This window comes from Cimex lectularius, unplaced genomic scaffold, assembly GCF_000648675.2.
Source record: "Cimex lectularius strain Harlan isolate CLEC.00 unplaced genomic scaffold, Clec_2.1 scaffold2, whole genome shotgun sequence".
Lineage (NCBI taxonomy): Eukaryota > Metazoa > Arthropoda > Insecta > Hemiptera > Cimicidae > Cimex > Cimex lectularius.
The window spans coordinates 945,869-955,451 of record NW_019394219.1 but is presented as its reverse complement, the minus strand read 5'-3'; positions in this window follow the sequence as shown (position 1 = coordinate 955,451).

The window sequence follows — 9,583 nt, the reverse complement described above, 5'->3', positions numbered from 1 at the left end:
GTCTGCATCACAGAATGGATTATAAAAGATGGATAAAACTCTTGGGACGCTAGTAAATAGCATAATTAAACTTACGCTATAACATCCCTCACAAAGACTAGCAAATTCACTGCTACAATTATAGAGGGCTAAACTTAGAGGAGTATAGGACTATTAACCGGTCACTGGCATGAGAAAACATCTACAACATGGGCATGTTCACTGATGACCCCATTTGTAGTTATGCAATGAGGAGGAAGAAACAACCACCCATATCCTCTTCGAATGCGAAGCCTAATGAAAACATAACTTAGGATACAAAAATACCCAAGGGAAAAAATTGTAACAGCGACAGACAATGGCCTAATACTTCCGAGAAGAGCGATTGAGTAGATCGCACGGAACTAGGTATCTAGTTCCAGAGGACTGCAGTGCCTTGGGAGCACAAACCCCGCTTCCTAGCATCCAGCCCTAGTATCATCATCATCACCTTACACAAGCGGAAAAACTTTAGATCCCACTAAAAAACGTGTGTGTATGTAGTATTTTGAGTAGCTTAAACTTTTATTTGAGCTACGAAGAAAATAATAGTCAGACATATAGACAAATCAAATTTTATTGTGAGCGTCATTTTTAACAATCAACAAAATTACATCCTTGAGCCAAGATAAATTTAATATCCAGGTTGTTAGTTATTTTTGTGAACTAAATACGATGATATACGGAATTATCTTGCGATTATACTAACAATCAAATGAAGTTCACGTATAATCTGTTCATTCATTTGACTCACTATCTGGCCTCCTTCTCCAGCCATCTCAGTAACATCTAAAAAAAGACATTTTTTCGTTTTGCTGGGGACAACTAAGGATTCCAAACCTTTTCTCTACTGCAACCTACATACAAAAGTCTCTTGTAGAACTCTTATAAGTATAATCGTACCTTAGAAAGTGCACTCTTTTTACAAGAACATTCCTCGGTGCCACTTCGCGCTATATGTTTATGTCGATATGTTTTCGTTGCCTCTGGTTTCTTTCTCTGCTTTACCCATCTTATTTAGGTGATAGTTAAGTTCGAACATTGCCCGGTATAGAGAGGGTTATAATTTTCCTCAAATGCCTGCTGAAAGATTTGCCTTCCTTTTTGAGATATCTATAGTCCTAGCTTGTATCAAAACTGGGGCTTGAGTTTTTCTTCCTCTAGCTATTTTTCCACTTGTGTGCACCTACTGTTGTTCTCGTCCCACGGGTGAGAGTGCTGCCCCTTTTTTGGCTAGTTAGTACGTCTGGTTGTTCATTTCCTTTTATATAATATTTATGTTTCTTTGGGGTTTCTTATGAACTCAATAAGTAATCTTATAAAGTAGCTATTGTTACAACAAGACTACATTATAATTTTAAAGCACAAAAGGCGAGCTAAGATGATAAGTTAGAGAGCATAAAATGCAATTGTATTAAATTGGTTTCGTTTTAAAAGTTTGAACTTGTGGTAACTTAGCTAAAGGTTTTTTTTTGTTTGCAACAGCGAGACCGGCCGCGAACGACGGCACCTGATATTCCTCCTTTGTGCTTGAGCAAATAGTCGAAGTTAATTTAACTCCAAAAGGAGTTTAGAGATGGGTCGTTAATTGCGTTTGTGCAAGCAAGAGGGGTGGCCCAGTTAATTAGCAGATTGAAATCGATAGTTTTCTCTCTCCGCATTATACAAAGAAACTAAGGAGAACAAAACAAAGTGAGTAAAAGTGCACTTCAAAATTAATTCAATGGGAATTTATTCCGTTGGTGTGAAGACAGGCAAGTGTTACGAAACGGACGTCTGTAACATTGGTTTTCTGTGGTGCGATATTTCAGTTAAGATTTATTCAGAAGAAGCCTTTTTGCATTGATGAAAATGGAAAACTGTTCACTTCTTTTCAACGTCCTTTCGGATCGGTTGAAAATTTTCGAATTTAAATGTGACAATTAATTTAAAGTGAAACGATTAGCTGTTGTTTTGTCGTAGTTTTCTTCTTCCTTTCTTAGTCGTCGATTATAAAATTAAAATTCACCGGTAACGTGTCTTTTCGATTTAGAAATCGAATCGTTTTTGGATTTATTTATCCACAACATATAAAAAAATTAGCTTAAGTTTTGGGTTCGGTAAATTATTTAACACAGTATTATAAAACAAAGGCTTTTAGGATTAAACAAATATTGTTCCGACAACCTATTTTGAAAATTCAAGTTTTGGATAAAGATTCTCCATTTTACTTATATGTGGTATCAGACTTAGTTGCCGGTGTTGTACTCAAAATCGAAAATAATAAATATTTACCAGCAAATTACATATCAAAATGTTCAACGAACACTTAAAGCAACATCGAGAAAGAATACCTGACTATTGATTTAGCAGTTCAATATTTTGCAAGGAATATTCAGCCACACTTTTTACTGGCAATCAGAGCTTAAAATGGCTCTTTGATAGTACGGGAAAATTTAAGCGAAAATTTGCTGGATGAATTGTTTTGTCATTGGATTTGAATCATACATAATTTCTCATCATCCTGGCAAAGAAAATTGGGTTGTTGATATTTGAACAAGAGCTGAGTTAGTCCGAGATAAAGTTTCCAAAAATTTGAAAATAATTTAGAAAAGAATTTAGAATATAGGTTGACAGGTTTACATGATTTTCCTGAATTATCCAAAATACATATTTCGAGAGGAAAAAAGGATAAATAATTATATCTAGGATACAAAAGAAAACCTGTTATGTTATCAAGATCGTTGTATGCCTACTCCAAAAGTATATTTGCTCACAACCTTAAAAAAAGTAGTGTTTCATTATAATCACAATTTGGGGGACGTTTAGGAATTTTCAAAACTCAAAACTTGGGCACAATATATATGTATACGTTCCTCTAAGGAAAAAATCATATCATAACTTATTGCGCGAGTGCCAAAGACTATAAAGTTATAGCAAATATATAATATATTCTGATGTAGGGTAGTTAATGAACTACACCTTGGATCATGTTACATGCGAATTAGTATACATGTATACTACTATATACTGCTGTTATCAAAACTGTAATGAATATAAGATCAATAAAGTTTTCTTAAAAAAAAAAAAAAAAAAAAAAAAAAAAAAAAAAAAAAAAAAAAAAAAAAAAAAAAAAAAAAAAAAAAACGACCCCGAACACACACTCTTACGCTCTCATCGTTCGAGGGGTGATGATGACGTTATATTTCACCCTCACCCCTCGCCATTCTCGCTAATAAATACATGCACTCGTGTTCGTTGTTCTTCTCTCTAACGAATATTAGTTGTATTAATAATTTTTCAGGAAAAGATATTTATTATTCAGAACAACACCTTCGATATAACGTTTTAAATTTCATTTAATTTTCATAATGTGTGATAAAAATATTATAAAACAAGGGGTAAAGAAACATCGTGTGTTTATATCTCGGGAAAGAGGAGAGAAAGAGAGGGAAAGGGAGAAAGAGAAAGAGAAAGAGAAAGATAGAGAGAGGGTGGGAGAGAGGGAGAGTGAGAGATACTCTTTAGGCGAAGGAACCATCCGGTCAGAAAGGAATCGCAACCTCTTTAGAAGAACGATTGCTTCAAGACATATCTAATATTTTTTATCGAAATTATAGTACAATTATTTCATAAACAATAAAAATACATTAAATAAATAGTTTTTAAATAATAATAAATCCATATTTTAACATTGAGATGTGGCCATAGGTTTTCGTTAATATCGGCCTCACTCACGGCGCTGAGAATATGCTAAACCATCACGACCGCCAGGTCTTGCAAAACTAATACACCACGACGCCGTACATTTCTGTTTTTCATCGAATAACAAAAGCATTAAAGGATGTTAACAATGAAATGCTTTTGTGCTGACAAAAAGAGAGTGTTGACAAAATATCACACGTGCATTGATGGCGAAATACGAAAAGTCGTGTGTGAATATTTTTAATAAATCAACCATCCAACATTAATTCAAAGAAAATGATGTTATCGACAAGATATCCATGGAAATATTTCACGAGGGAATGAAAATTTGATTCTGAACGGCGAAACAGGTTTGGAAAAAAGAAAACCAAATGAAGTGTATATGTGTGTGTGTGTGTGAGAAGAGAGAGAGAGAGAGAGAGAGAGAGAGAGAGAGAGAGAGAGAGAGAGNCAGTGTCACGAGCGGGATTCGAACCCACGACCTTCGGCTAAATACACCGCTGCTGTACTACTTGAGCGGAAGGTCGTGGGTTCGAATCCCGCTCGAGATACTAACATTTTTTCATTTCAACAAATACCTTAATTAAAGATTAATTAATTGAATACTTATGGAGTTATGGAATTTGGTGTAATGTGAAAGGATGAGTTCTTTGACAAAAGTAATTTGAAGGTCGGTGTGTAGGGTAAGGTTCGAGACGTAATAAGGAGCAGTGGTATCTTGGGAAAAACTGCACTGGCCGAACTATTTTGGAACTGGAGCATTTGGTTGAGCCATATAGTTCTATTGCGTATTAATAATTTATTATGTGCTTTTGATGGTTCTATTAACTAACGTAATTAATTAAATTATTATATGAAGTTTGCTGAGTTAAACAATTAGTGTCACGAGGGGGATTCGATCCCATGTCATCCAGATCAGTACCCTGGCGGTTTTACCACTTTAGCTGTCGTGACTTCTGTTTTCGAGACACTAATCATCTCAACCTACAACTTTTTTTCATTTTCCTCTTTTTTTGACAATAATGAAATATCGTGTAATATTATCGTATTAGATTCTTCGAGATATATATGAATTAGCTACTAGATTAGTAAAGTTCGGGTTGTAATTATATTAACCTGTTATGTGTTTTTAGCCGGTCCTATTAACCAAAGTAATTACTTTAATTATTATGTAAAGTTAGTTGAAAAATGGGTGTCACGAGTGGGATTCGAACAAGAAGTCACGATAGCTACCGACTAATCCGGAGGTCGTGAGCTTGAGTCCCACTCATTTTTCAACTCAACAAACTTTATATAATAATTAAAGTAATTACTTTGGTTAATAGGACCATCTAAAAATACATAATAGATTATTGTAAGGTGAGTCGTTTACGAACGTGCTATCTGTCCTTTGTACAATGTCTGGAACAACAACAAATAAAATCTGCTACCATTTTTTCGGAAAAGACACGGAAGATCCAAAGTACGGGATCTATTACACGTTAATGTGGCATCACGATTATAGCAATGATGTTCGTATTTACAGTATTGTTGTGAGAAAGTGTATACTTCAAACGCCGTGGTTTGCCACAGCGTCGCACAGGGTACAAATTTGGTTTACCGAACGGCGTAAAACATATTTTAGCAGAATTAAAGAAAATTAGGGGGGGGCTTTACCTCCTGCTCGCTTCGCTCGCCAACCCCCGGGCCGGTTCCTTTTTTTCATTGCCCACTCACCCCCTCGTGAAAAAGCTAGGAGACGCAATAAAGCAATGAAAAAAAATCAGCTTAGCTCCGCCGAAAGTAGTTACATTAATATCCCGAAAAAAGTTTAAATTTGTAGACTCTTGGCGGCGACCAATTCGACGTGCCACCATGGTTACCGTTAATTTTCATTAACTTAAAATATTCATACTCACATTTAATGATCTTACCATAAAGATCTAAACCTGAAATGAAATCGCAAAATTGTTTCCAGTCGTAAATTCCCTAAATAGAGAGTTCCCGTCGGCAGTTACTCCAATTCTAGCTGGGCTTAGCTCTGAGAAGGGCTGATTAAAACAGCTTAAGTTTAGCCCTGAAAAGGGCTGATTGGAATTGGATTCCGACATGTTGTCAGTTGAAAGCATAATGAAATACTCAATATCTGTTGTTCTCCCAATAAAGAAAGAGAGAGAGAGAGAGAGTGAGTGAGTGAGAGAGAGAGTGAGTGTGCGAGAGAGAGGGAGGGAGGGAGAGAGAGAGAGTGAGTGAGAGAGAGAGAGAGTGAGTGTGCGAGAGAGAGGGAGGGAGAGAGAGAGAGAGTGTGCGAGAGGGAGGGAGGGAGAGAGAGAGAGTGAGTGAGTGTGCGAGAGAGTGAGTGAGTGAGTGAGAGAGAAATGGAAGAGATCTTATGATAAAAATCTTCCTTAAGGTCGCGAATTGTAATCCGTTTTTAACGGATTTTTTTTATTCGATTAGTCTTAAATAGCTGTTTAATACTACGTAAAAAAGATACAGTCCTCGCGGAAAATCTTTTCCAATATTTATCCGAACAAAAATATAAAATAGCTAACTTCCGGATTAAAATAAGTACTGATAGCAATCGTTTACAAATTTCAAATTAGACCTATTTTATTGAAAAATGTTCCTCTTTCCAACTATGTTACAACAAAATGACTTGGTTTCTTAAAGTTTAAAGAAAGAAAATACCGAGAGTAGTGAAAAATTCTATTACAAAGTTGCGTTTACCTTCCTCTATCTTTTTCTTTTTCTAAACCAATAAAATCGAGGTCCTTCTCTCTCTAACACTTCGGCCAAAACTTTTTTAATATTATAGAGAGATAGAGACATTCTTGCTGAAATATAACAAATAACATTGGCAACCAGTTCCTACGCAATTTCAATGAACAGTACAACACATTTTTAAATGTAAGAAATACCCAATTACAGCTGGTGTCGTTCTGATTTTATCTGGAAATAAAAAATTTAGAATAAAAAGAGATTTTTGGATAAAAAACCGGATAAAAAAATTTGTTATTTACATTTATCTACTATTGGCTTGTCTGTAAAATAATGCAAGTTTACAGTGATAAAATAAAAACGATTAAATAAATTAATCTGAATATTTTTTATTTGTTTGGTGGTAATAATTGACCATATTATTTACTCCAATTAATAATTCGTTGAGTTGAAAAATTGGTGTCACGAGCGGGATTCGAACCCAAGACCTTTCGACGTGACACGATAGATCAAGTGGTTAGAGCAGCGGCCTATTGAGCCGAAGGTGTGGGTTTGAATCCCGCTCGTGACACTAATTTTTCATCTCAACCAAAATTCTTAGATAAAAAGAATAATTAAAAGGATTTTTGTATTAATTAAAATACCCTCCATCACTCACAACACGCTTCGTAGATAGAAAAAGAATTTTGAGTCTAATTATTAACAAATTCTATAAACGTATTTTTTAAAGATGTTTGATCAATACACTTTTTATGTTGGGAAACGTTGTTCAGGTGTCTGAAAAAATGGTAGTCGGTAGGCGACAGGTATGGAGAATAGGGAGGGTGAGCATGTGAGACGTGTGGCCGATCGTTGTCGTGTATCAAAAATTGACCTTTCCCAATTGACCAAAGGTGGCTTCAATAATGCCAAATTCTGGTGCTTTGCTTCAGAGCTTGTTCAGAGCAATACATTCGGCAGTGATTGTTCCGCGATGATTCTGTAAAAGGTAGTCAATCTGCCAAATTGAAGCCCAGCAAAGGTCGCCATCACCTTTTTTTCATGAATTGGGGTTTTGGAGAATTTCGTGCTGCTTCTCCTTCGTCGAGCCACTGTCCAGAACTTCTGCTGTTATCGTATCCATCTTTCATCACAAGTAACAATTCTATTTCATTTCAATAGACACAAAAAATTTAATCTTATCATTTAGTTGTTTGCATTCTAAACTAAAACAATGCTTAACGACTTTTTTAGAATACTTTTTTTGCTAACAACCTCGGAGTTCCGGTGTTCTTTTCCAGTTTTTACCCTGCAAAAAGCCCATTTGGTATTATGTACTCTATCGAATTCAGCGCCGCTGAGGTACAAACCTGGGCCACTTCCAGTGATAAGTCATCGCTGAAGCTACCTACACCCCTGTTACCTTTGTTGGACTTACGGTTGAGGTCTACGGGTTGATGAAGTTGTAGTTTAGTGTTTTTGATTATACCCGTCCATCTATCCTTGCTACTTTGGTTTGTGGTTTGTCATACACATTTCAGTATTTCGCATATCATGTGACCATGACTGGCCAGGCCAAAAAATATTTTTAAGGTGTACTCAACATGCTATCAGGCTGTCCGGAAAATAATGCACATTTATGGTTATAAATTAAATAAATGATTTAAACATTTTTTATTGATTAAAATACCCACCATCACTCTAAATACACTTCTCCCAACGTGATGGTCAACTGTTCTATACCCTCTGAATAGAATGTTGAGTTTTTATCATTAACAAATTTTGTAAACGTATTTTTTAACGACTTTTGATCAATAATTTTTTTATGTTGTAAAACGTTGTCCAATTGGGTAGTCTGAAGGGGAGAGGTCTGGAGAATATGGACGGTGAGGCAGACCTGATAACGAACAATTTTCGTGTTGCCACAAATGAGGCTGGAGCCGAGCATTGTCGTGAACATAATCGGCCTTTTATTTTCGATCAAAGTTGGCTTCAATAATGCCAATTTCTGGTGTATTTCAATTTGAGAGCAATATATTTCTGCATTGATTGTATCGCCAGGATTCAAGAAGCTGAGGTAATGAAAGGAAGTCCACCAAAGAGTCACCATCATTTTTTTGGTGGGTTGGGGGTTTTGGAAAATGTGATGTTTCTCCTTTCTCAAGTCACTGTCCAGAACATATGCTGTTAATCCACTTTTCATCCCATCTATCCAGAAAAGGTTTTTAGTTGAGATAAAAAAGTCAGCGTCACGAGCGGGATTCGAACCCACGACCTTCGGCTAAATACGCAGCTACTCTACCACCTGAGCTATGGCGACATCGATCCTCGCGGACAATAACTTCCCATTTCAATCCTATCTTTTGAATTTTCCCTCCTTTTGTCATTTTTCATCCCGCTCGTGACGCTGTCTTTTTTATCTCAACTAAAAACCTTAATTAATTGAAAGATATTAATTGGTCAAGCGGACCACGAAAACTAGTGAATTTAATAAGTTAAAATGAAGTATATCTTCACTAAAGCTCTCCGTGGACATTTCATTTCTCGCCGAGAATCAAATAGATTACACGACATTTGAAAAATGGCAAAAAGGAGGGAAAATTCGTGGCGATGAGATGGGAAGTTAGTGTCCGAGAGGATCGAAGCTCAGATGGTAGAATAGCGGCGTATCTAGCCGAAGGTCGTGGGTTCGAATCCCGCTCGTGACGCTGACTTTTTTATCTCAACTAAAACCTTCATTAATTGAAAGATATTAATTGGTCAAGCGGTCCACGAAAACTAGTGAATTTATCCAGAAAAGGTTCGTTTCTGTTTCGGCAAAGAAAACTTTTTACTGTCGTTTAATGCATGAGGAAGGGCTTTCAAACTTTTCCACCTTTCCGATTGTCTTAAGGTAGCAAACGACGGTACATTTGCTTACTGATAGATTCTCTGCAAGTTCTCAAACAGTTCTGGGATTTTCTTCAACCAAAACTCGCAGAACGTCATCATCTAAGGAAGAAATCCTTCCAGGACCTTCTCTATCTCTGCTAAAATATATCTCTCGAAATTTTTCAACCATTTCTGATCGGTGCCCTCACTTACACTGCCATCCCCCTAGACTTCATTATTGTTTCTGGCATTTGAGATCCGTTCCGACCGACTTTAAACTCGTAAAACGAAATTTCGTGAAAATCACGCGTTGATCTTTGTAAATGCTGAA